A 27,413-nucleotide genomic window follows, 5' to 3' on the forward strand; every position below is an offset into this window, starting at 1 on the left:
CCTCGCCTTGCTGAGGGGAAAACATAGGAGAAGGCCGCGGGTTTTGAGAGGAAAATATGGGACAAGGCCGCTGTTTCTGAGGGGAGGAAAAATAGGACAGGGCCACTGTTTCTGAGGGAAAAAGATGGGACAAGGCCTTGGTTTCTGAGGGAAAAAGCTAGGAAAAGGCCACTGCTTCTGAGGGGAAAAGATGGGACAAGGCCACAGTTTCTGAGGGGAAAAGATAGGAAAAGGCTGTGGTTTCTGAGGGGAAAAGATGGGACAAGGCCTTGGTTTCTGAGGGGAAAAGATGGGACAAGGCCACAGTTTCTGAGGGGAAAAGATAGGAAAAGGCTGTGGTTTCTGAGGGGAAAAGATGGGACAAGGCCTTGGTTTCTGAGGAAAAAAAGTGGAACAAGGCCACAGGTTCTGAGGGGGAAAGATAGGAAAAGGCTTTGGTTTCTGAGGGGAAAAGATGGGGAAAAAGCCGCAGGCTGTGAAGGAAAAAGATGGGACAAGGCTTTGGTTTCTGAGGGGAAAAGATGGGGAAAAAGCCGCAGGCTGTGAAGGAAAAAGATGGGACAAGGCTTTGGTTTCTGAGGGGAAAAGATGGGGAAAAAGCCGCAGGCTGTGAAGGAAAAAGATGGGACAAGGCTTTGGTTTCTGAGGGGAAAAGATGGGGAAAAAGCCGCAGGCTGTGAAGGAAAAAGATGGGACAAAGCTTTGGTTTCTGAGGGGAAAAGATGGGGAAAAAGCCACAGGCTGTGAAGGAAAAAGATGGGACAAGGCTTTGGTTTCTGAGGGGAAAAGATGGGGAAAAAGCCGCAGGCTGTGAAGGAAAAAGATGGGACAAGGCTTTGGTTTCTGAGGGGAAAAGATGGGGAAAAAGCCGCAGGCTGTGAAGGAAAAAGATGGGACAAGGCTTTGGTTTCTGAGGGGAAAAGATGGGGAAAAAGCCACAGGCTGTGAAGGAAAAAGATGGGACAAGGCTTTGGTTTCTGAGGGGAAAAGATGGGGAAAAAGCCGCAGGCTGTGAAGGAAAAAGATGGGACAAGGCTTTGGTTTCTGAGGGGAAAAGATGGGGAAAAAGCCGCAGGCTGTGAAGGAAAAAGATGGGACAAGGCTTTGGTTTCTGAGGGGAAAAGATGGGGAAAAAGCCACAGGCTGTGAAGGAAAAAGATGGGACAAGGCTTTGGTTTCTGAGGGGAAAAGATGGGGAAAAAGCCGCAGGCTGTGAAGGAAAAAGATGGGACAAGGCTTTGGTTTCTGAGGGGAAAAGATGGGGAAAAAGCCACAGGCTGTGAAGGAAAAAGATGGGACAAGGCTTTGGTTTCTGAGGGGAAAAGATGGGGAAAAAGCCGCAGGCTGTGAAGGAAAAAGATGGGACAAGGCTTTGGTTTCTGAGGGGAAAAGATGGGGAAAAAGCCACAGGCTGTGAAGGAAAAAGATGGGACAAGGCTTTGGTTTCTGAGGGGAAAAGATGGGGAAAAAGCCGCAGGCTGTGAAGGAAAAAGATGGGACAAGGCTTTGGTTTCTGAGGGGAAAAGATGGGGAAAAAGCCGCAGGCTGTGAAGGAAAAAGATGGGACAAGGCTTTGGTTTCTGAGGGGAAAAGATGGGGAAAAAGCCGCAGGCTGTGAAGGAAAAAGATGGGACAAGGCTTTGGTTTCTGAGGGGAAAAGATGGGGAAAAAGCCGCAGGCTGTGAAGGAAAAAGATGGGACAAGGCTTTGGTTTCTGAGGGGAAAAGATGGGGAAAAAGCCGCAGGCTGTGAAGGAAAAAGATGGGACAAAGCTTTGGTTTCTGAGGGGAAAAGATGGGGAAAAAGCCACAGGCTGTGAAGGAAAAAGATGGGACAAGGCTTTGGTTTCTGAGGGGAAAAGATGGGGAAAAAGCCGCAGGCTGTGAAGGAAAAAGATGGGACAAGGCTTTGGTTTCTGAGGGGAAAAGATGGGGAAAAAGCCGCAGGCTGTGAAGGAAAAAGATGGGACAAAGCTTTGGTTTCTGAGGGGAAAAGATGGGGAAAAAGCCACAGGCTGTGAAGGAAAAAGATGGGACAAGGCTTTGGTTTCTGAGGGGAAAAGATGGGGAAAAAGCCGCAGGCTGTGAAGGAAAAAGATGGGACAAGGCTTTGGTTTCTGAGGGGAAAAGATGGGGAAAAAGCCGCAGGCTGTGAAGGAAAAAGATGGGACAAGGCTTTGGTTTCTGAGGGGAAAAGATGGGGAAAAAGCCACAGGCTGTGAAGGAAAAAGATGGGACAAGGCTTTGGTTTCTGAGGGGAAAAGATGGGGAAAAAGCCGCAGGCTGTGAAGGAAAAAGATGGGACAAGGCTTTGGTTTCTGAGGGGAAAAGATGGGGAAAAAGCCGCAGGCTGTGAAGGAAAAAGATGGGACAAGGCTTTGGTTTCTGAGGGGAAAAGATGGGGAAAAAGCCACAGGCTGTGAAGGAAAAAGATGGGACAAGGCTTTGGTTTCTGAGGGGAAAAGATGGGGAAAAAGCCGCAGGCTGTGAAGGAAAAAGATGGGACAAGGCTTTGGTTTCTGAGGGGAAAAGATGGGGAAAAAGCCACAGGCTGTGAAGGAAAAAGATGGGACAAGGCTTTGGTTTCTGAGGGGAAAAGATGGGGAAAAAGCCGCAGGCTGTGAAGGAAAAAGATGGGACAAGGCTTTGGTTTCTGAGGGGAAAAGATGGGGAAAAAGCCACAGGCTGTGAAGGAAAAAGATGGGACAAGGCTTTGGTTTCTGAGGGGAAAAGATGGGGAAAAAGCCGCAGGCTGTGAAGGAAAAAGATGGGACAAGGCTTTGGTTTCTGAGGGGAAAAGATGGGGAAAAAGCCGCAGGCTGTGAAGGAAAAAGATGGGACAAGGCTTTGGTTTCTGAGGGGAAAAGATGGGGAAAAAGCCGCAGGCTGTGAAGGAAAAAGATGGGACAAGGCTTTGGTTTCTGAGGGGAAAAGATGGGGAAAAAGCCGCAGGCTGTGAAGGAAAAAGATGGGACAAGGCTTTGGTTTCTGAGGGGAAAAGATGGGGAAAAAGCCATAGGCTGTGAAGGAAAAAGATGGGACAAGGCCTTGGTTTCTGAGGGGAAAAGATGGGACAAGGCCACAGGTTCTGAGGGGAAAAGATAGGAAAAGGCTGTGGTTTCTGAGGGAAAAAGATGGGACAAGGCCTTGGTTTCTGAGGGAAAAAAGTGGAACAAGGCCACAGGTTCTGAGGGGGAAAGATAGGAAAAGGCTGCGGTTTCTGAGGGGAAAAGATGGGGAAAAAGCCGCAGGCTGTGAAGAAAAAAGATGGGACAAGGCTTTGGTTTCTGAGGGGAAAAGATGGGGAAAAAGCCACAGGCTGTGAAGGAAAAAGATGGGACAAGGCTTTGGTTTCTGAGGGGAAAAGATGGGGGAAAAGCCGCAGGCTGTGAAGGAAAAAGATGGGACAAGGCTTTGGTTTCTGAGGGGAAAAGATGGGGAAAAAGCCACAGGCTGTGAAGGAAAAAGATGGGACAAGGCCTTGGTTTCTGAGGGGAAAAGATGGGACAAGGCCACAGGTTCTGAGGGGAAAAGATAGGAAAAGGCTGTGGTTTCTGAGGGAAAAAGATGGGACAAGGCCTTGGTTTCTGAGGGAAAAAAGTGGAACAAGGCCACAGGTTCTGAGGGGGAAAGATAGGAAAAGGCTGCAGTTTCTGAGGGGAAAAGATGGGGGAAAAGCCGCAGGCTGTGAAGGAAAAAGATGGGACAAGGCTTTGGTTTCTGAGGGGAAAAGATGGGACAAGGCCACAGGTTCTGAGGGGAAAAGATAGGAAAAGGCTATGGTTTCTGAGGGAAAAAGATGGGGGAAAAGCTGCAGGTTGGGAGGGGAAAAGATGGGACAAGGCCTTGGTTTCTGAGGGGAAAAGATAGGACAAGGCCACAGGTTCTGAGGGGAATAGATAGGAAAAGGCTATGGTTTCTGAGGGAAAAAGATGGGGAAAAAGCTGCAGGTTGTGAGGGGAAAAGATGGGAAAAGGCTGTGGTTTCTGAGGGGAAAAGATGGGACAAGGCTGCGGGTTGTGAGGGAAAAAGGTGGAACAAGGCCACAGGTTCTGAGGGGAAAAGATAGGAAAAGGCTGCGGTTTCTGAGGGAAAAAGATGGGGGAAAAGCTGCAGGTTGTGAGGGGAAAAGATGGGACAAGGCCTTGGTTTCTGAGGGGAAAAGATAGGACAAGGCCACAGGTTCTGAGGGGAATAGATAGGAAAAGGCTATGGTTTCTGAGGGGAAAAGATGGGACAAGGCCACAGGTTCTGAGCGGGAAAAGATAGAAAAAGGCTGCGGTTTCTGAAGGGAAAAGATGGGAGAAAGCCGCAATTTCTGAGGGGAAAAGATAGGAAAAGGCCACAGTTTCTGAGGAAAAAAGATAGGGCAAGGCCACAGGTTCTTGAAGGAAAAAGATGGGAAAAGGCCGCAGGTTCTGAGAGAAAAAGATGGAAGGGTGCAGGTTCTGAGGGGAAATGATAGGAAAAGGCCAGTTTCTGAGGAAAAGAGATAGGGCAAGGCCACAGATTCTTGAAGGAAAAAGATGGGAAAAGGCCGCAGGTTCTTAAGGGAAGAGATGGAAGGCTGCAGGTTCTGAGGGGAAAAGATAGGAAAAGACCGCAAGTTCTGAGGGGAAAAGATGGGACAAAGCCATGATTTCTGAGGGAAGAAGATGGAAGAACGCCACAGGTTCTGAGGGGAAAAGACCATGAGTTGCTGAGGGGAGAAGACGGTGTATTTCTGAGGGAAAAACCCAGCCATTCCTGTGAGCAACCAGTGTGTAACAGCAGGCCCCAGAGACCTGTTATTGAGCAACTAGGGTTGGCACAGGGTAGCCAGATGTCCTAACTGCACATAGGGTGACCAGGCACATCCTCCTTTTCCAGGATGCGTCCTAACATTGAGGTGGAATCTCTTTTCCTGTAGCTTGCATCCACTGTTCCAGGGCCTAATCTCTGGAGCCACAGAAAACAAGCTTGCTCCCTCCTCAGTAGGACATCCTTTCAAATATTTAAACAAGACTGCATCATATCACCTCTTAACTGTCTCTTCTCCAGCTAAACACACCCAGCTACCTAAGTCTTTTCTCCTGTGCTAAAATACAGGACATGTCCTGGAAAAGGAGGGCATCTGGTCAGCTTGGAGTGGTGTCACCTAGTGTCCTAACTCATGGTGTCACCCACCACACACCTCCTCTCATACCACACCGTGTGTGTGTCTTGTGTGCCTTCAAGTTGTTTCCATCTTAGGGCAGAATGTGCCTTAAGACAACCTTATCATAGGATTTTCTTGGCACAATTTGTCCTTCATAATGTTTTTTGTGCTAATGTAAATTGTCAGTTGTGATTCCCCTATAGCACTGAATGACACGGCCAGATGTGTTGTGACATAAATGACTGGCAAAATTAAAAATTAGACCTTTAAATTATAGTAGCATAGGCATAACTTCGATGTACAGTATTCACATGTATAGGTTCATGTGGTAAAAGTGAAAATTTGGTAAGTTGCAGTGTTTTTAAAGAAAATTTAAAAGGAATTTACAATGTTTAATTTTTTTAAAAGAATTGAAAAAACAAACACCTGGGGCCTCTCCTTTCTCCTCCCATTGAGTCTCAATCCATTCACACCATTTCTTCAGCATTTGAAAGGGATGCAGGCAAACGCCACAGCCTATTTCTGCCCAAAGGCAGATTTTTGGGAAGCAGTGGTGTCACCCTGCTCTTAGGGTGACACCTGGCGTGGTTTAAACCCCTTGCACCCTTCTAGCAATGCCCCTGCCACTCCATCCTCATTCTTGACCTTGAAGTCCTTGAGATGCTATGTGGTATATGTGCCTTGAAGTTAAGGGTGTTGTAAAGTGTGGTGAGATGCAAGTGCCACTGGTGCCTTTAGAGCAGAAAGTAAGCAATCTTCCACCTCTGGTGCTCTCATGCCTGCCATGATAGATTCTGTATTTTAAAAACCTTTAAAAATTTCACTCTCTGCTACGCACTGTATCAGCTGAGAGAGTCATTCATAGCTCTGAAGCTATCCTATATTCTTCAATAGTGCAGTAGCCATTTTCTCTTCTGTTACATTTTCAAACCCTTTTTAAAATAGTGCAAAGGAGCACAGTTGTCCTTTGCAGACTAGTAGGTGTTGTTTTTTGAGCAACACATAGCAAACTGTGCAAGGTACTAAGGGAGATTTGTACCAGCATCACTGTGAATGTAGCACACCATAAAACCATGCTGGCAAGCAATGACTCTTGTGTGGCTTGCACTGGAAGAGCAGCTAGAGATCTCATTTCAGACTCCTGGAAGACACAGAAGTGTGTTGTAAATCACTTTGTTCAGTCTATTAGTAATTATTGGCAGCATGGCAAAGCCAGCTTTTAAATCACTAGTGTCTGTTCATACATCATTTTATATCCTGCGTTTTGAATTGTACAGGATCCAAGTACTGTAGGGCACATTCATATTTAATAATAGTAACTACTAAACATACAATCAGTTAATTCCCTCCCCCTTATCTCCCAGGTTGCTTTGTCTGCCCCTACTCTGGTGTGGTGGTTTGAGTGTTGGACTATGACTCTGGACATCAAGGTTTGAATTCCTTGCATGGCCACAAAAGCCCACTGAACTTGGGCAAGTCACACTCTCTTAGCCTCAAAGGATGGCAGTGGCAGCCCCCCTCTCATGAAATTTGACATATATCAGAAAGTTCTTTAAGGCACACAACACACACACACATTTGGCTTTTATTCTTCTGTCCTTCCAGACTCTTTATACAATCCTATGTATGCCTACTCAGAGGTAAATTCCATTGCATTAAGTGGGACTTATTCCCAGGTAAGAGTATACTGATCATATGCTAACTGATGTCCAGCCAAAATATATTCCTGCCAGTTGTTCTGGGATACTGGTGTTGATCATCTAGCACTCTTCACTGCCATTCTAATGATGCATTATATGCACATTTCCTGTGGTCTTCAGTTTTGCTAAGCAAACTTAGATACAGTCTGCTTCTCTCTCCCTTTTTGCTCATTTTCTCAAAGGGAGATCAACTGATATACCCATGGGGTGAAGCCAGGCTGGGTGGATTTTGGATTGATGGCTGGTCTTAATGAATGGAAACCAATTGCAGATTAATCAAGAAAACGCCAATTATCAGCTCTGGATTTATATTGGAAAATCCAGGAGACAAGGAAATGTGCAAAACTACAGAGACTGCCTAATCCTCTTGTGTTCCTTCAAGACATTTTTATCCTATGGTGACCTTAAGGTTAACCTCTCATGGGGTTTTCTGGGCAAGATGTGTTCAGAAGGGATTTGCCTTTGCCTCCATCTGAGGCTGAGAGAGTATAATTTGTGCAAGGTCATCTTGTGGGCTTCAATGGCCCAGTGCGGATTCAAATCTTATTCTCCAGAGTTGTAGCTCACCACTCAAACCACTACACCACACTTGCTATCTCTAAATCCCTTACAGAGTTTGAAATAAATTACTTAGCATCTTTTCTTATAACATATTCTCTTTTCTTCTGAGAATATAAACTTTTACACTTTTAGAAGCTATGCAAGATAATATCCACATTTCGCAAAGTACTTGGGAAGGTATCTGGTCATGAGTGTCACTCAGATATATTTTTGCCCTTGTTAAGGAAGGAGCATATGAAACTATTTACTGGTGGCACTACTACTCTTCTGAGAACTCCCACTTTTGCAAATCAAAGAACTCCCAACAGATGGCCATCCATCCTCTGTTTAAAGACCTCCAAGGAAGGAGACTCCACCACTGCGGGGGAGTGTGTTCCACTGTGGAACAGCTCTTACCGTCAGGAGGTTCCTCCTAATGTTGAGGTGGAATCTCTTTTCCTGTAGCTTGCATCCATTGTTCCTTATTCTTGTCTCTTGAGCAGCAGAAAACAAGCTTGCTCCATCCTCAATATGACACCCCTTCAAATACATAAATAGGGCTATCATATCACCTCTTAACCAGCTCTTTTCCAGGCTAAAGACCCTTCACCTTTTTGATTGTCCTCCTCTTGACATGCTCCAACTTGTCAACATCCTTTTTGAATTGTGGTGCCCAGAACTGGGCACAGTATTCCAGTCAATGAGATGCTGTTCACACAAGCCAGACTGCTATTCCAAGTAGCCATCATAAACCCAGAATATTGTGTGAACTGACTCTTAGTCTGCCACAGCAGAAACACAGATAATGTTCTGGTGTTAACAAAGATTTATCAGTTATTTTAGCAACAATCATGAGCAGCAAATTGCTTCAGCAGATACGTGAAGCAGTAGTAGTAAGGAACTAGAAAATACATAATGGATAATACCTAATACATAGAACAGCCATGTAAAGAAGACATTTCGATAGCTAGATACAATTACACACTTGCTAGAAAATTGCGGTATGAATACTAAGAAGTTGATTTGTATTTTTTTATTTTGATAGTGATACTCCGAGTTTGAAATTATCTAAATTGTTCTTGGACAAACCCCCATTTGAACAAATTCTGCTAAGAAAAACCTGTGATATGTTCACCTTATGGTTGCCATATGTCAGAAATGACTTGAAGGCATACAACAACAAAGCTCAAGAAAACACAGTGGACATTGCAGATAAATCAGTCATTTAAAATTGCTCTGATATGCAGTGTAGATCCAATGGTAAATGGCAGAGAAGATGGGATTTGCATTTAAGGTTACTTAAGGCACAAAAGAGGTTGCCCAGTTTGCTAGAAGAGACAATAGCTTGCAACTGTGTATATATAAATATAGCTAGGAATAGATACATCGTAATCATAGATTTGTCTTTCAGTTCAGTTCAGGTAAAATGTCTATTTTGCCTCCCCCCAGCAAGTGAAACAACCACAAGATAAAGTTCAAACAACTACAGAAAAAAAACATCAGTTCCCTTCATTTCAGACTTTTCTTGGTTTAAAAGGAGTGCTTCCACAACTGGATAATCTGTACTGATGGTCCATGCAGAAAAGGTCTTTATTTCACATAGGATGTTATCACACATGAGGAATTTCTCTTAATTTCGAATGAAAAGAAAGGGGGGCCAGAACGCATTTACGTGAATTCGCTAGTTCAGCAAATTTACATGAATGCGAATTGCGTTCGAACTGGCTTCCCATTGCCCGAAAATAACATGCCATTGCCCGAAATTGCGTGTGGTAGTCTATCACGCAATAAGGTGAAACCCCATGATTGCACTCGGACTGACTTCCCATTGCCCGAATTTGTGTGTGGTAGCCTATCAAGCATTAACGTTAAACCCCATTATTGCGTTTGGATTGCCATTAGATTATACTTCCAATTTCCCTTGTCTGATAACATCCATACAGTCAGCCATCTATATCCATGGATTCTTTAGCCATGGATGCAACCATCCAGGCTTGAAAATATTCCAGAAAGATATAAATTCCAAAAAGCAAACCCTGATATTGCGATTTTTTAAAATAAGGGACACTGTTTCACTACACCATTGTATTTAATGGGACTTGAGAACACATGGATTTTGGTATCCATGGGAGTCCTGGAATCAAACCCAGGCAGATACCATGTACAATAAACATTTAGCACATTTTAACAAATTTGTCCTCCTACTCTTTAACCATTGTTAAGTTGCAGATTGATTTTTGTGCCAGAGTGATTGTCCAAGCTCTGTTTAGCCAGATGCAAAAAGACAATGTTTCCAGAGTTTTCCAGTATTCTATTGCTTTAGTTCATACAGCCACATGCATAAAGGAAACTTAAGTCCCTATCAACAGATTACTATGTTTTTCTGCAAAAAGGGAAATCTTGCCGTGTCAATTAGTTTTCTAGACCTCCTTAGATGGCTATTGTAATTTGAGAAATGCCTGTTGTAAATCCAAGAACTTTGAGTCTCTTGTGGGCCTGAACAGATGTGGTTGTATTGGAAGGCTTGGCTGTAAACAATAGATTTGATAGAGTGTTCTGGGTGGAAACTAGAGACATGTAAGTATGTATAGCGATCAGTGGGTTTTTGATAGAGTATGCTGCCTAGAAATCCATCATGCAGTTGCACAGTGGTGTCAAAAAGTGAATTTGTTGTGTTGATTGTTCCAACTTCAGATCGATGGAATTTCTCAGGTGATTGCTTTCCATGTGGCCAAATTACAAAGATGTCATCAAGAAGTCATAGACAGAGGAGAAGTTTTTGGTTGCATGTGCCGAGGAAGCGTTGTTCCAGGTCAGCCAGGAAAGATGTTTGCATACTGTGGTGCCATATAAGTACCCATGGTAGTACCACTGAATTGGAGGCACATTTGATTGGTAGTGTTCAGTGGCTAGGTCTGCTGTAGACTCATTCAGGATGGTATTCTAGATGGCTTGTAGTCCATTCTGGTGTGGGATGTTGGAGTATAGGGATTCCACATCCATAGTGGCTAGGATGGTGTTCACTCAGAGGTTGTGGATGAACAGTATTTAGGAGACATTGTGGAGGCCTTTTTTAGTTTAATTTCTGAAATACTCCATTAGGGATGGTGGTGGTGAGTCTTATGATACCTTAATTCTCCACTGTAGGGATGATTTCCCTCTACACTGAGTGATTCCAGGGGTATTTCTGAGCAACAATACACCTAATTAGGAAACAGGCATAAACCCTTAGAGAAAACAGATATGTATTTATTTTCATATTACCCAGCATTAATGGTATTGCTGGGAATGTTTCTACCCCAATAACAAAAAAGAGAAAAAGAAAAAGGGAAATATCCCCTAATAAAGGTCCATTTTTTGTGCCAGTCACACCATAGACAACCAGAACATCATCATCATCATCATCATCATCATCATCATCATCATCATCATCATCATCATCATTTATATCCCACCCACCCCCAAATTGGGCCTAAAAGTGGCTTACGGTACATTTAAAAACATACAAAAGTGAACATTAGAATAGAATTAATCTATTAGAATATTAAAACAGATCACTTGTTAAAAAATAGAGTAAAATTAAAAAAGATGAAAATACTTAAAAACAGTACACATTAAGAAAGTATAACACCCCCAGGACATTCTTTAAAAACTTTCTGTTTTACAAGCCTGTCTGAATAGAAATATCTTAAAGTGCTGATGGAAGGACAACAAAGAGGGGGCCATTCTGGCCTCCTTGTGAAGGGAGTTCCAGAGTCTTGGGGCAGGCACTGAGAAAGCCCTCTCTCGTGTCACAACCAACCACGCTTGCAATGGTGGTGGGACTGAGAGAAGGGTCTCTCATGATCTCAGAGGCTGGGCCGGCTCACACAGGACGATATGGTCTGCAAAATAGCCTGGACCTGAGCTATATAGGACTTTATAGGTCATAACCAGTACTTGAATTGTGCCCTGAAACAAACTGACAGACAGCGGAATTGTTTCAACGGGCACTGTGTGGTTTTTATAACCTGCCTCCGTTGACAGTCTGGCTGCAGCTCTTTGGACCAGCTGCTTCCAAACACTCTTCAAAGGCAATGCCAAGTAGAGTGTATTACAGTAGTCCAAATGGGATGTAAGCAAGGCATGTACCACCAAGACCAGATCTGATGTCTCAAGGAACAGGTACAGTTGGTGCACAGGTTTTAAATGTGCAAAAGCACTCCTGGATTATCTCTTCAAATTAAGCAGAAGAACAGTGGCATTCAGTTCATGTTTGTGGAAGTGGAATGGAACTGAACTGGTCTAGTCCAGTGGATCCCAAGCTTTCTAATATAGGGGAATGGAAACCCCCCATCCCATGTGCCAGGGACTGGAACTATATTTGTGCCTATAGCCTACAATTTCCTGGAAATTTCTCAGGGATTGCAGCAAATGCCTCAGGGACCAGCACCAATCCATGGACTACCACTTTGAGTAGCACTGGCCTGGTCAGTATTCTGATTTCTTCTTTCTGATGGGTAAATGAAGAACTGAAGGAATGTTTTGGAGCAGTGCTCCCCAAACTGTGGCCTTTAAGAGATTTTGGACTACATCTCCCAGAAGCCTCAGCCATGTTGGCCAATAGTCTAGGATTCTGGGAGTCCAAAATCCCTTAAAGAGCACAGTTTGGGGACCACTGTTTTGGAGCAAAACTAGGCCTAATAGGAAACAGATAATATTTGAGTAACTACATTCCTCCACTGATTGTCTTCCAACTCCGCTAGGAGTTGGAATATATTTCTTTGAGAAATCTGCTTCTCACATAGTTGTGTCCTAGTTTCGTAGGACACAATTTCAAGTATAGCCTGTTGCGGTTCAATTCGCAACATTATATGTTTCCTTAATCATCTTATTACAGTTCCAAGTCATTAATAAAGAATGCAGTGCAATTGTATACACAGCTGCTCAGAAGTGACATTTAATGGGACGTTACTCCAAAGCAGTGCTTCTCAATTATTTTCTGTCATGCCCCCCCTAGGAAGAAGAAAACATTTTGCGCCCCCCGCGCGACTGTAAATAGTATCATTTGTCTATAAAATTGTTATAAGTACACCTCTGCATAACAGAGCCTCGCGCCCCCCCTGGGGGGCCCGCCCCACTATTTGAGAAAGGCTGCTCCAAAGTAAGGAAATATTGGATTGCAGCCTAGTCTCTAAATCCCGGATTACTTTGAGAACCAGTATATTGATATAGCCCAATATAAGGGGTCAAACTCATAGACTGCAACAATTTGAATATATTTAACCACAAAGGTCACACAGATAGAGAAGGCAGGCATCCTATTTTAAAAGTAGAAGTGGCACACAAAGACTCATTGAGGCCTCTGCCAAGGAATTTTTCTCCCTGATGAGTATACTTTGAAACTAGAGATTTCAAGGAAGACTACACTTGGAGGGAGGCAGAGCTGCAGTTAAGATGAAGGTTTTGCAGTCCCTTTTAAAATTACATTACTATCCCTCCTTTCTACAGGACTGAAAAAGATCTATGTTTGAGCTTGAGAGGGTTGTCTGAGCAAGCACTTCTTCAGAAGCCCCACAAATCTATATGGTGGAAAAGGTAGCGTGGTGAGATAGAGGTTGGGAAGAGAAACTTGAATTCCTAGACCAGTCACTCTGAAGGTTGCTGGCATATCTCTGTATTGACCTAATCTTGAGCAGAAATTCACAGAGCACTCCAGCATATCTAAATTTGGGGTAGCAGGGACCTTTAAATAGCCTCAAGTGAATAATTTGCTCCAACAAGTGAGGACTTTTATACGTCTTAGTCCACATCTCCTAATAATTCTCTCCTGACTTGTTCTTTGCAAGCATCAGGGTAGTGTGTTGGGCCCAAAGTAGAGAGGTGGCTGACCATAAGAAGTAGTGATATTTAAATACACAGATAAAAAAAAACAGTCAGAGAAAACGTTAGGCTTCCAAGAAAATTTGTCACTGATTTTAAAGTAGACTCTCTCAATCAAAGGAACGTTGAAGAAGGACTGCTGAGTTTATTGTTTATCAGGAATTTTTAATCTTTCACAAGTTTTCAGTAATTTCTTATTACAAGAAATGTGTCAATTGGCTTAGCTACTTTGTGGTATCAGAAACAGAGTTTATAGTGAGGGAGATGAACAAGGGAGACATATGAAGAAAAGAGAAAGAAAGAATCACAGAAGATGAAACAGAGATGTGCAGAGGAGCAGAGAGGAAACACAGAAGAGGGAGAAGACAAAAGAGGTACGATGGATAGCCAGACATACAGGAAAAGAGAGAGTGAGAACCTAAAAGGGAAGCAGGAGAAGGAGTGAAGAGTTGAGAGAAAGCGCTCATGGGATAGAGAATCCAAACCCAACACCAAATAATCATTTAATCCTTTCTCTCTCTGAAACCCGTTAAGCTGACATCTGCCATCACTAAAAGCAGGGTGTAATGCACTCAGGCTCAGTTAAGCCAGTAAATGATAACTTTTCATTTCACTGTAGTTTGCAAGCTGCCTTGAATCTCAGTTTTGGGGGAAAGGTAGGGTAAAATATAGTTAACAAGAACAACTTACATTTTTTTCCTTTCTCTCTTGGGTCCATGCTAGAAGCCTTTTGAAGACTGAATTCAAATGTGCCAGCAGTATGGATGAGAGCTGCAATGACGAGACTCCGAAAAGAAAACATCTATCAGGGAAATAAGGTGGTTTTTTTTGGAGGTGTTTGTGTGTGTGCAAGTCTGCCTCAGTGACATGGAGAGGGAAAAAGACAGTCAGGGAAGCACTCTGCAGCTATCTGAATATGCGCAGCGTGGGATTATCTTCCTATGTCAGTTTCACTAGATGTTCCATGTCTTTTTCAAGGACAACACAGACATGCCATCCAATGCAATGGCTGAATGTCTTCTTAGTACTTGTGGCAATGTCATGACTGATAGAAGACATACATTATCAGAGAAGGGGCTAAGACTGATAAACTTAAGATAAATATTTTTTCATGGATAATGTACATTTTCCAAGGTATCTCATTGTGCATCTTTCAGGTTTACTTTCAGAAAATCACTATTATATTTAGGAAATCCACCTGGGAGCCTTTACCACCTCATTTTTGTTTTCTCAAAAGAATGAAACTGTCATATGGTCATGCTAAACTATGGGATAAACTTAATTTGAAGATTGCGAGACAACCCTTTTAATGGAAGAAATGGATTGTTTGTGGGATTTTTACTTTGGATGAATTGACTGGTGCAGCCAAGGAACATTCCATATTGCAGTCTGCTTATCAGTTACTCCTGGATACATTGTGGCAATATTTACAACTGTGACACCTTTTGCTGTCTGGATATGGACCACCAGCTCTTGAACATTTCAACCATCCCCACTGTGCTGAAAACTTTAATCATATCTTCAAACAGAAAGAAACACTTGTTGCAAGTTTGTTGGGAATGTTGTATTTTATTAGACATTAAGGTAATACTCATGCTGCTTCCAAAGGCTATTAATCTTCTGGGGCATTTTTGTGCCTCCTGTTCCCGAGTCCCATGAATGGTTAAAAAACAAAACAAAACAAAAACACTGGGCTGAACTTTCCCTATGTGCAAACATTACCATATGCACCTACCCACACCCACCACCAGCATAGCATTTATGGTCCATCAGCTCCAGTGGTACAGCTAGCAATGATGGTACTTCAACAAGCCTCCAACAGGTAGTGATTCATGAGCACGACACAAAATAGGGAGAAAGGAGATGGATCCAAATATAGTACACTCACAGCTCCCTGAGCATGGCACCTTCAGAGAACACATGAAGCCCTCTTGGGACAAGGATTCAAGATGCAATGGGAGAGGAACACCCTTTCACAAAGCAGCCAAGGAGAGGACTCATGGCACACACAAAGGGCAGCTGTAGGTTCTCACCAATGGCCCATATTAGTTCACATGTTCTAGCAAAGCCAAATAAGGCAAGGCCAGACCCAGGTGCAGAGAAGCCCAACACTTTTCTGCAATGGGAACATGTTGCAGTTTTGAAATGGTTGTAGAAATAACTAAATGCTGAGGCAGATCCAGATGGCAACGCTATACCTAGGCCTATACTGCCAAAACTCTTCTAGAGTAATAATAATATTCACAATATCTGGGTTTCATAGACCTGCTTTTCTTCTAGTCAAGTATATAGCATTGTTTGTCTGCAACACCCTGCTGCATTCTATATAGGGCAAATGCGATGCTGAAGAGTACATGGACACAATTCTGATATTAGAGATGGTGTAATTTTTTAAAAAACCAACAACAATAGGGAAATAGTTTAGCTGCCTCAAACAGTTTGTCATTGACTGTACAGTAGCCACTGTAGGGCAAGGAAATATCAAAGGCAGACTTTAGCATAAAAGATTTGAACAAGAATTCATCAAGAGATTCGACACATTTCCTGTGGTTTGAGCAAGGAGAAAATTGTTTCTTCTTCGTGGTCTCTGCAAATCATACAAATGGGTTTTACTGCGCCTGCGCAGTGCTGTTCGGAATAGTCTAGAATCACTGGGCAAAGTACACTTTGCAACAATAAGAAACTTTTTGGCGGTAGCCCCGCCCCTCCTCTATAAAGCCCCGGTTCCCGCTCTTTTCCCCAGTTCCATTTTTCCACCGCGCTTGGCTGCTGTTTGGAACTTTGCTCTCGCTAGTTTGCTCTTGAATCACTGCTTTGGCTTTTGACCCGGACCGTCTTTTGGATTTGCCTTTTTCTGCTTCCCCCCCCCCCCCCCCCCCGGCTTGACCATTGGATTGTTGACCTCGTTTGCCAACCACTGGACTGTTTACCTTCGATTTTTGGTAGGATGTCGCCTCCATTCAAGAAATGCGACGTTTGCGGGGGAAAGGTCCCCGTTCAGGATCCCCACTCGTCGTGTCTTCTCTGCCTGGGAAGGGATCACGATGCAAAGGCCTGCGGGATGTGTAAGTCCATGTCCTCTCAAGCTAGGAAAAACCGGGAATCCCGGCTAACTTCCGCCATTGCTCAGGGGAAGATCCGGGAGGGGGACCCTCGCCCCTCATCTGCCCCCTCGGTGCCTTCGGCGGCTCCTCCAACCTCCGCCCGTGCTAGCCCGGCCAGCGCTCCACCGGCTTTGGTCTCTGCGGCCCATGATCTCGGGCGGATGGATCCGGCCCCCGCCGCGGCCCGTGGTCCCTCGAAACCCAGTGCCTCTTCTAAGTCTGCCCATGAACAAGCGGAATCCATCCCCGCACCGACCCCGACAAGTTTGATGTCGAAGGAGCTCACGACATCTAAGTGGGCAGGGCAGTATCTCCCGATCCCGGCCCCAAGGAGGCAAAGTCTGGAAAGAAGTCTTCTAAGGGGACCAAGACCTCCAAGGACCACACCACGGGCTCCAAGTCGGGCTCCTCTTCGAAGGACAAGTCGACCACGAGAGTCTCGGAAGTGTCGATTCCGTTCTTCCCACCGGATACACCCCGTGAGTCATCTTCTAAGAAGAGACTTCCCTCCACCGATGTCTCCACCCCGGAAGCTCCACCCGCAAAAAAGGCCAAGACTAAGTCACGTTCGACTTCCACTCTCACCAAGGAAGGTGGTCGGGACCGTCCTCGGTCTCGTTCGCGCTCCCCACCATCTCAAGAGCGCAGCCACACCTCCTCCAAGGTTCTCCATTCCAGACATCGTACTCCCCGTGATGGCTCCGTTGGGGATCGGCTTGACACCACAGACACCTCATACTCCGCCACTGGACAGACAGCGGCGACTGGTCCTTCTGACCCTGTGACGGTTCCACGCATTGACCTGGAAGAGAGGGCCCTCCTACCTCGCAAGAAAGCTGCTACGGCTGACCTGAGGAGATCCCCCTCCCCGTCACCTGTGCGCGAGCCTGATGATGACGCCTACTTTTATGATTCCGAGACCGACAGATTTTACATGGCGGTTCCTAGGGACGTGGCCATGCTTAAATTTCCACCAGACCGTTTCCGGTACCAGGAAGAGGCTGCGGCTGGACCTTCAGCTCGGTCCCGTTCTCCGACACGCCATAGACCAGAGCACAAGACGAAGTCCGCCTTGCAGATCATCCCGTCGGATTCGGAACCGGAACCTCCAGAGGAATCTGACGTTCCTTCGGACGGAGATGACCGCTCTGATGCTCTGTCCTTGGCCCTTCACCAGCCTGACCCTGCCTCCCCAACGGATGATGTGAGGTCATTCACAGAGCACATCATCAAGATGTCCCGCGCCCTCGACATCGAGCTGGCATACCCGGAGGAGCTCGCCAAGGACCCGATCGAGCGACGGGTCCAGGGCAAGATGCAGACCCCTCCGTTGATACCACTGCTGCCTTCGATGGAGTCCCTAGTCAAGTGTTCCTGGGATACTCCAGCCTCCCTGTTGGGCCCGCCGCACAAGATAGAGTCCCTTTATAGGGTCTCCGCCCCAAATGCTCCCTGGTTGATGGCTCACCCCCGTCAGAACTCCTCGATCGTCGAGGGTGCTCAACACACCCCCTCTCAATGTCAGTCTTCCTTTCCCTTAGATAAGGAGGCTAAGAAGATTGACGCCTTGGCGAGGAAGTCCTACACCGCATCGGCATTGGCTGTCAAAGCTATAAATTATACTGCCTGCATGGGGGCTTATGTTCAGACCCTCATGGAGGGGATTTCACCGATTATTCCTGATGTCCCGGATGAGTCACAGCGCACATTGGCAGAGATCAGGGACGAAGCTCACTCAATCGGGAGCTGGCTGATCACCGCGTCGAGGAATCTCGCGGAATGCACGGGCAGGTCCATGGCAGCTTCCATCGCACTGCGTCGGCATGCCTGGCTCCGTGGATCAGACCTAAACCAAGGTGTCCGCGCCACGATTGAAGAGATGCCGATCGACGATTCGGGCCTGTTTCATGCCGAGACCGATGATAAGCTCAACAGAAAGTTTAGATTAAAGGCGGCAGCTAGAAAACATGGCATGTCGGCTCCCAGCGCTCCCCAGTTCCGCAGGCGCCCGCGTCCGTGGCAGCACCAGCAAGGTCAGTCCCAAAGGCCTTTTTATCAAGACCGTCAATTTGGCCAACAGGGTTCTCAACGTCAGAGGTACCCCTCCCAATCTTCCTCTTCGTCTGGCCGCCGGTCCTACCCTCCTAAATACCGTAAGGGCCGAAGACAGGAGGCTGATCAACCTAAAAAGAGGGCATGAAGCCCCCCCGCGCACTTCGTTCCACCCGGCCCCGTCTTTTTGGACATCCTTAGACCTTTTTTCAACGTGTGGGCCTCCATTACTACCGACTCTTGGGTCTTGAACATTGTCTGAAGGGGCTATACCCTCGAGTTCGAAGAGCTCCCCCCCACCGGAGCTTTTATTTCCACCGCCTCCTTGGGCACCCTTCTCAACGAAGTGCGCTCTCTCCTTCGGAAAGGGGCTATTTCCCCTTTACCACCTGAACTATGTTCCAGATCCTTTTTCTCTAGGTACTTTACAGTGCCGAAACCAGATGGTGGGATTAGACCGATATTGGACTTGAGGGGACTCAATTCCTTTTTGCATTACAGACGTTTTCGAATGGTAACATTAGCGTCCATTTTGCCCTTACTCCACCAGGGACTCTGGTTTGCGACGTTGGATCTCAAGGATGCTTATTTTCACGTAGGGATCCGAGACTCCCACCGGAGGTTCCTCGCCTTCGCCATCGGCTCCGACGCCTACCATTACAATGTTCTCCCGTTCGGCTTAGCCACGGCGCTGAGGGTCTTCACAAAGTGCATGGCACCGGTAGTCGCATACCTCCACCGGAAGGGTTTCAGGGTCTTCCCTTACCTGGACGATTGGCTGTTTGCGGCTCCCTCTCGGGAAGATCTTCAGGAATCCATCCGTTTTGCACTGGACCTCCTGTCAAGTTTGGGGCTCATAGTCAACCTGGAAAAGTCTCACCTGTTGCCAACCAAACAGGTCCGTTTCATCGGCTCCGTCCTCGACTCCGAAGAATGCATCGCATATCTTCCTCAAGACCATTTTTCGGCCCTTTCGCTTGCGGTGAGTGCCATCCAATCTTACAGGAGGATAAGGGCCAGGGAGGTCCAGGTCGCCCTAGGACATATGGCTTCCACCACGTTTGTGACCCCGTGGGCTCGGTTGCGAATGCGGCCTCTTCAGTCGTGGTTCCTCTCGGTCTTTGACCCCATGACGGATCCGCCAGGCAAGTGGCTGACCATACCGAGACCGGTCGCCGCCTCCCTATCATGGTGGCTAGACTCCCACAACGTTTGTGTCGGATTGCCTTTTGTTCAGCCTCAACCACAGGTGACTCTAACAACGGATGCATCGCTGGACGGTTGGGGCGCTCATCTCCTGGACCTATGTGTAAGGGACAGATGGTCCCTGCAGGAATCCATTCTCCACATCAACGTATTGGAGATGTTGGCCGTCGAGAAGGCCCTGAAGGCCTTCGAATCCAACATCACAGGCAAGGTCGTCCTCCTCAGAACAGACAATACAACTGTAATGTACTACATCAACAAGCAGGGAGGCACCAAGTCGACGACGCTCCTGGACTTAACTCTGAGAATTTGGGATTGGTGCATACCGAGAGGAATCCGTCTCCAGGCTATTCACCTGCCAGGGGACGAGAATACCTTGGCGGATCAGTTGAGCAGGACAGTCTCGACTTGCCACGAATGGAGACTACATCCGCAGACGGTCCGCGGCCTGTTTCGCCGGTGGGGAACTCCGCGGATCGACCTTTTTGCAACGGCCTCCAACAGACATTGCTCACAGTTTTGTTCTCGGATGCAACACGAGGATTCTCTCGGAGACGCGTTCGCTTTCGATTGGTCCGGGGAGACTCTCTACGCCTTTCCTCCGTTTCCTCTCCTCACCAGAGTGACCTCCAAGATGTCGAGGGACCATGTCAACGCGATCCTCATCACCCCGTGGTGGCCGAGACAACCGTGGTTTCCGTCTCTTCTTCACCTCTCCGAGAACGACTTTCTTCGGTTGGAACCGCGCCCGGACCTTCTGACTCTCCAGGACGGGAGGGTTCGGCACCCGGACATCGACTCGCTACCGATGGTGGCTTGGAGGCTTCGCCGCTGAGTTCGCTTCCGCTCTCGGTACAGAGAGTGATCCGGGCAGCACAGAAACCGGCGACACAGAGGTCCTATGCTTCCAAGTGGCGGAGGTTTCTCTGATTCTTGGAGGAGAAGGACCTGACACCGGAGCGTGTCACGGTGCCGGTGGTGCTGGAGTTCCTTATGTCGTTGGTGGATGCAGGGCTGTGCCTTGTGTCCGTTAAATGTTATCTCTCGGCCATTTGTTCCTATTTCCAATATAATGGTTTACCTTCCTTTTTCAGGGACCCTCTAGTCAAAAACTTTTTAAAGGGGTGCAATAACCTGCATCCCCAAGTTTCGGCGCCTACCCCGGCTTGGAATTTGGACGTTGTACTATCTGCTCTTCAATCCAGGCCGTTTGAACCTTTAGCCACTACTGACTTGAGATTATTGACTTGGAAGACTGTCTTCCTAGTGGCTATCACTTCTGCCCGAAGGGCAGGGGAACTCTGTGCCTTACGGAGGGATGAGCCCTTCCTTCGGTTCCATAGGGACAAGGTGGTGCTCCGAACTGATATCACGTTCCTTCCGAAGGTGGTATCATTTTTTCATATGTGTCAGGACATTGTCTTGCCTACCCTGGCGTCGAATCCGACCACCACTGAGGAGCGGGGTCTGCATATGTTGGATGTTCGCAGAGCCCTAGCGTTCTACTTGCAGAGGACTGCGGATTCGAGTCGCTCCGACAGACTTTTCCAGTGTTACTCGGAGCCTAGAAAGGGACTACCGGTATCTCCCCAGAGACTCTCCAAGTGGGTGGCCAATACCATCCATCTCTGCTATGAGTTAGCAGGAAAGCCTATGCCAGTCAGGGTACGGTCGCATGCGACCAGGGCGGTAGCTGCATCTTCTGCCTTCCTTGCAGGAATTTCTCTGGATGATGTGTGTAAGGCTGCGGTTTGGTCCCAGCCCCTAACCTTTGTTAAGCACTATAGGCTGGACACCAGATCCAGAAAGGACGCAGCCTTCGGGAGGGCAGTTTTGGTGTCGGGTCTACATTAATAGGCACTATTAATGATTCTGATGGGTGATGTTGCATAATAACCCACCTGTTTTCATTCTGTCTATTGTTCACATTCTATACCCATTGCAATTGCTGTTTAAGGTCCATATGTTGCCTCCTCAAATGCTGCAATATTGATGGTTGTGGTTACGCAGGTTTGAGAGGTTAAAACTCTCAGGGTCTTGAGTTTTCCTTTGAAAAATTTTGCAGGTTAATGTCATGTATAATACAGATTGAGACACTGACTCTTTTTATGAAAACTCCTTTATTGTTTCAATAAATGGACCTGTGATTTATCATAGCTTGGTTGTCAGGACACTCCCTCCTCCGTTTACCTAAGCTTGCCAGTCTAACCCATTTGTATGATTCGCAGAGACCACGAAGAAGAAGGACAGGTTGCTTACCTGTAACGGTATTTCTTCGAGTGGTCATCTGCGAATTCATACAAATCCCGCCCATCCTCCCCTCGGTGTCCTGCTCATTGGCTTCTTCACTATCGCCTTCTTGGCGGAAAAATTCGGAACTGGGGAAAAGAGCGGGAACCGGGGCTTTATAGAGGAGGGGCGGGGCTACCGCCAAAAAGTTTCTTATTGTTGCAAAGTGTACTTTGCCCAGTGATTCTAGACTATTCCGAACAGCACTGCGCAGGCGCAGTAAAACCCATTTGTATGAATTCGCAGATGACCACTCGAAGAAATACCGTTACAGGTAAGCAACCTGTCCTTACTACAACTGCTAATTAGCTCACTAATGCAATTGATGTCTATACTATCACTGAACAATAGTTGTATGCATAACTGTTGCTGAATTCTGTGCTTTCTGCATTTCATTTCCCCCAGTCTCAATCTTTACAATTCCATCTGCAAGATACTAAAACACTCTTTTGTGTTTTTACTGCCACAATGGTGGCTACTGCTCTGGAAAGCTTCACAATTTGTGTTCCTCCTTCTCTTCTGTATCTCCCCTTTTTTACCTGCTCTCTCCTGGAATCCCAAGTTGTTTGAGTGGAGTGGAAATTGGTCTTTGTAATTGGAGTCCAAAAGTGAGGTCTTTTGCAGAGGTACGTATGATACCAGTGCTCTCTTTTCAGGGCCAGGTGAGTTCCTTTTTTATTGGACCTTGTTAATCTTATATTCCCCCCCCCCCCCCCAATTTATAGATCTTGTGACAAATGTAGGGCTTAAGATTTCAGAAACCTTTAACTTCTGTTTAGATATTATGCTTTTATCTTTCATGTATCTATTTTATGAAGAGGACCATTTCCTGCACTGAAAAGGCTGTTTATTGAGCAAAGACCATGTGTAGATTTGTGCTGAATTATGAATAGTCTTCAAAAACTATAGGGTTTGTGAATACTTTCTCATAGCTGGAAGGAAATGGCTAAAATTATTTGTTGCGTCCTTTGAGAAGAAAATTAATAAAGAATCACATCCCTAATATAAACATCTTAAATACATTGCTAATGAAATATATTTTTAGAGAGCAGAAATCTAATATTTCACTTTTAAACACTATTATGAAAGCATGGATAAGGACAGGAAAGGAAAGGAAAGGAATGCCCCTTTATTTTATAAAACCTGTGAATAGCTTTGGAGACAAAACAGATTGTTTATACTTCCCTCTAGTGGCGAGTTAAAGTATTTTCCAGTGTCACAATGGAACTTACTATTTTTGCTGCTATTGAAAATGTCCTTCATTTTTCTGGGGGGAACAATATTAAAATTGCCATGTTATCATGCTGAGTCATAAGAAACATCCTATACTTCACCGTTAAGCAAAATTCTGAGCGAGGTTTCAAACTGTTCATCTGGGCCACGATTAAATAACAGAAAACAAATACCCCCCTCCAAACCTTAGCATCCTGTGAATTGTGAAAGATTTTAATGTACTGTTGCTTAGTAGGGCTACAGCTGGAGTTAAGGTTAGTGCTATCAGCGGGATTTTCTATACACTTCTTGTATTTCCCGAATCCACTGAAAATTCCAGTGTCTCTCTTCTATCCTTCAACACAGCCAAGCCACCAAGAGCCAGAGTATATCATTTCTGTTTCTCAGAATCATGTTTCCCTGAAAAATGACATGTGATACTTTTTGCCCCCATGTATTACATTAGCTGGGATTTTCAAATGTACCTCAATGGCAAAAAGCAATACATTGGAATAATTTTCATCCCAGATACCTTTGCTTTGTAATAACAACAACTTGTTAAGTGCCCTGAAGTTGACTCTGACTTATATAAGTCTGAGCACTTTCTTGCAATATTTGGCAATATTTATTCAGAAGAGGTATGGTGTTGTTTTCCTCTTGGGCTGAGAGAGTGACTTGCCCAAGGACAAATGGAGTATTTTTATCTCTAAGGGAAGATTTGAATGCTGGCCTCCCAGCGTTCCAGTTCAGCATTCAATCTACTGCACCATGCTGGCTCTGGCAATGACAACCGCTGCCACCAATATATGTGGGAAGTGGCTGAAACTTAGGGACAATGTTTATGACTCTTCAGAGCAGAAAGCTGCAGAACCCTAATATTGCTGGTCTAATTCTCTGTGAATTCAGGAACAAAACATAGTTCTGATGGATTTATTTGTGCCATGAGGAAAAATGTGGGTGGGGGAGGAAGCTCACTTGGTGCTGAAATGTTTAAAGCCTGCATTTTGATATGGGAGATGTCACTTAACATCACACAGATTGAAGTGGTGGATGAAAGGCCTAAGATGCCACAGAAAAGGCAAAGCTACCTTAGTTCAGTCTAGTTGGGGAGTTTCTAACAGAGCATTATTCCTCTTGTTCTTGTGATAATGGAAGTCTGTATTTGGACCAAGCTGGATTTCAACCTTGAAACTATCAGCTGCATCCAGAATACACACATTAGCTTCATGACTTTTTTTTTTTTTGCCAACCCAGAGCAAGGCAGAGATCACAAACAACTGGAACATGGACTGAACCATCAGCCATCAGCTTGAACCTGCACAGAAGCTATCCATTGGCATCCAGAGGTGAATTAGCAAGACTTGAGCAGCTTCCTCACTAACCTGTTGCACTACCAACTAACAGGTAGCAAGTATTTTTTGTTCAATAGCAGTACTCTTTCTAGAGCTCAGAAGGCCTTGATCTGGCTCATGCCCTAGTACCCCGATTTTCCCTCTCAGAAACAGATGAAAATTCTACATTTAGGCCACAAAAATGAAATGCACAGATATTGAATGGGAAATATATGGCTACATGCTAAAAGGATCTGGGGATTATTGTTGATCACTGTTGACTTGACAGTGTGTTGCTGCAGCAAAGAAGGGGAATGCTATTTTAGCCTGCATTGAGAATAGCTTAGATCCAAAACACACTACAGAAATAATCCAGTTTGAGACCTCTTTAACTGCCCTGGGTTGGTTCTATGGAATTGTGGGAACTGTAGTTTTGTGAGACATTTAGCCTTCTCTGGCAGGAGCTCTGGTGCCACAGTAAACTACAATTCCCAGGATTCGCTAGCACTGAGCCAGGGCGTTTATAGAGGTCTCAACTTGGATTATTTCTGCAGTGTGCTTAGGACCATAGTTTCCAAGTCAAGAAAACTTGAGGGGGTGACATGATTGCACTCTTGCACTCTTTAGTACCTTGAGGGCTGCCACAAAGAGGAGATGACAGATTTGTTCTTTGCTGCCCCAGAGCGTAGGAGGAGGACTAATGGTTTTAAGTTACAGGAGAGTAGATTTTGAATGAACATTACAAAGAACTTCTTGACAATAAGAGCAGTTCAGCAAGTGAACCAAATGCCTAGAGAGGATTTCCTTTTCTGGACATCTTTAAAAAAGAGGCTGGACAGCTATCTGCTGGCGATGCTTTAGCTGGAGGATCTGCACTGAGCAAGGAGCTAGAATAGATGGCCTATGGAGGTACCTTTCATCTCTAGTCTATGAAAGAAAGGCTTGGGATGCCAAATGTGCTCTGCATACTTGGTCTTGCACTTAAATGTTGACTTCTTCTGTACTTTATATCCATAGCCCCGTCAATGATGGTGGAGGACCTGAAGTTGGGCTGGGGCTCTTGTTATGGCACCAAATTTCTTGGTGTCAGCGCCTCCTGGGTGTCAGTGTAGGGTGGCTGCCTAAGATTGTCCCTCAATGGTTGTCAAGCCTGAGCTGGAACTGGAAATAAAGTTTTGTTCCTTCTCACTGGGGGATGTCTGATGGGTCTGACCATAAGTAAACCTGGACAGTTTGTTCCAATATCTCAATCTTCAGTGCTGACACTACATGGCAATACCTCTGGCCTTTCTGTGAAAACTTGTGTGGAGTGTCTTTCAGGTTGTTGTTGTGTGCCTCCAAGTACTTTCTGACATAAGGTGTCTCTAAGGTGAACCTATCATGGGATTTCCTTGGCAAGATATATTCAGAGAGGTTTACCTTTCCTCTGAAGCTGAGAGAGTGTGACTAGCCCAAGGTCACCTGGTGGGTTTCTGTGGCTGAGCGCAGATTCCAGAGTTGTAGTCCAATACTCAATCCACTATATCCACTACCCTTATTGTCCCTCAGAGATTATTAAAATTATTTGTTTAGCCATGCTATGTTTGCTTAACCAAAGCCATGATTCACATTATTTTCAAAGCATTCTTCATCTTGTTCTTTCAGGTCTTTCAGGTGTTCCACATAAAATGATGCCTGTAAAACAAGAATCAGATTACTTTTTAGTGCACAAGGAAGATGTTATAAATAATGCTAATACTGAATGGAGGTGGTGGTTAGACAAATTGATGCAAGGGCCTCACTTTATTCATTCAACTAATACATTAAACAACAAGAACAACAACAAGAAGAACAACAACATTTATTTGTGTAGTGCCATAGGTTTTACAGAGTGCTTTACAAAGGAGAGAAAACAACAATCCAAATTAGAAACAAAAGCTTGCCTATGGTGCAAAATCTAAAACCATGAACAAGATTATAAATTAATAAAATGTTTCTATAACAAAGTTAAAACAGTACTATAAACGTGTAAATTAATACAAACAATATGGTCATAAAATCAAGACAAAAGTTGGAATTCTTCCCTGAATAGAATAGTCTTTAATTTAGACTTAAAGTAATTTAAAGAGGTGGTGGTCTGCAATTCATGGGAGGGGGATTCCAAAAATAGGGGCAGCATGGGAGAAGGGGCATATCCGAGTAGGGACAGAGAAATCCTTGGCTGAATCAACAGCCCCAAATCACTAGAGTGCAGAGCGTGAACAGGAAGATGGGGAAAACAAGTGCTGACAAGTAGGTGGGGGCTAAACCATGAAGGGCTTTGAAAGTTAGTAATAAGAGCCTATAATGGATAAATGGGAGCTAGTGAAGGCATGACGACAATGAAGTGACATGATCATAATGGCAAGCGGAAAAAAAAATTCTAGTGGCAGAGTGTTGCACAGAAATCAAGGGGGCAAGATGCAAAAGAGGAAGTCCAGTTAGCAAAGAATTACAGTAATCCAGGTGAGAAATGACCAGTGCTTAAACCAAAGTCTTAGCAGTAAAAACTGAAAGAAAAGGCCTGATTCTTGCTCGATTATAAAGAAAGAAACGACACAACTTTGCCACGGCCTGAATTTGAGGAACGAACAAAAGGGAAGAATAGAAAATAAAACCAAGACTATGCCCTTCCTTCACAGGTTGAATATTAGTGCCGCTAACTGTGATTGAAAATGAATAATGCAGAGTTGGCTTCGGTGGGAAAACAAGTAGATCGGACTTGCCCATATTGAGCTTAAGGCGCCAATGGAGCATCCAAGCAGAAATAGCACATAGACATGATAACCCTTGCTGTTCGACCTCCGGACAGAGTTCTGGAGTGGAAAAATACAGTTGGGTGTCATCAGTATCAAAAGTGATACTGAAAACCGTAAGAGCCAATAAATTGTTAAATTATTCAGGATGCCTTGATTTAGATAACACATTGCATTAAAACAAACAACAACAACTTTTCCCTACAG

At 45.2% G+C, this 27,413-nt stretch overlaps 1 long non-coding RNA gene across 2 annotated transcripts; it reads left to right on the top strand.

Annotated features, from left to right (window-relative positions):
• The first annotated feature begins 3,025 nt into the window (after positions 1 to 3,025).
• On the top strand, positions 3,026 to 27,401 carry LOC149316798 (uncharacterized). 2 transcript variants are annotated; one of them, XR_016280529.1, is made up of 6 exons: positions 3,026 to 4,758; positions 10,071 to 10,188; positions 13,962 to 14,056; positions 22,452 to 22,515; positions 24,356 to 24,505; positions 26,077 to 27,401. It is a non-coding gene; the product is annotated as an uncharacterized LOC149316798 (long non-coding RNA). The 2 variants fall into 2 exon arrangements; XR_016280528.1 differs by having other exon boundaries at positions 3,026 to 4,747.
• Positions 27,402 to 27,413: the final 12 nt, after the last annotated feature.

Source organism: Sceloporus occidentalis, unplaced genomic scaffold (assembly GCF_023333645.1).
Source record: "Sceloporus occidentalis isolate IW3139 unplaced genomic scaffold, rSceOcc1.0.p SCAF_3, whole genome shotgun sequence".
Classification (NCBI taxonomy): domain Eukaryota; kingdom Metazoa; phylum Chordata; class Lepidosauria; order Squamata; family Phrynosomatidae; genus Sceloporus; species Sceloporus occidentalis.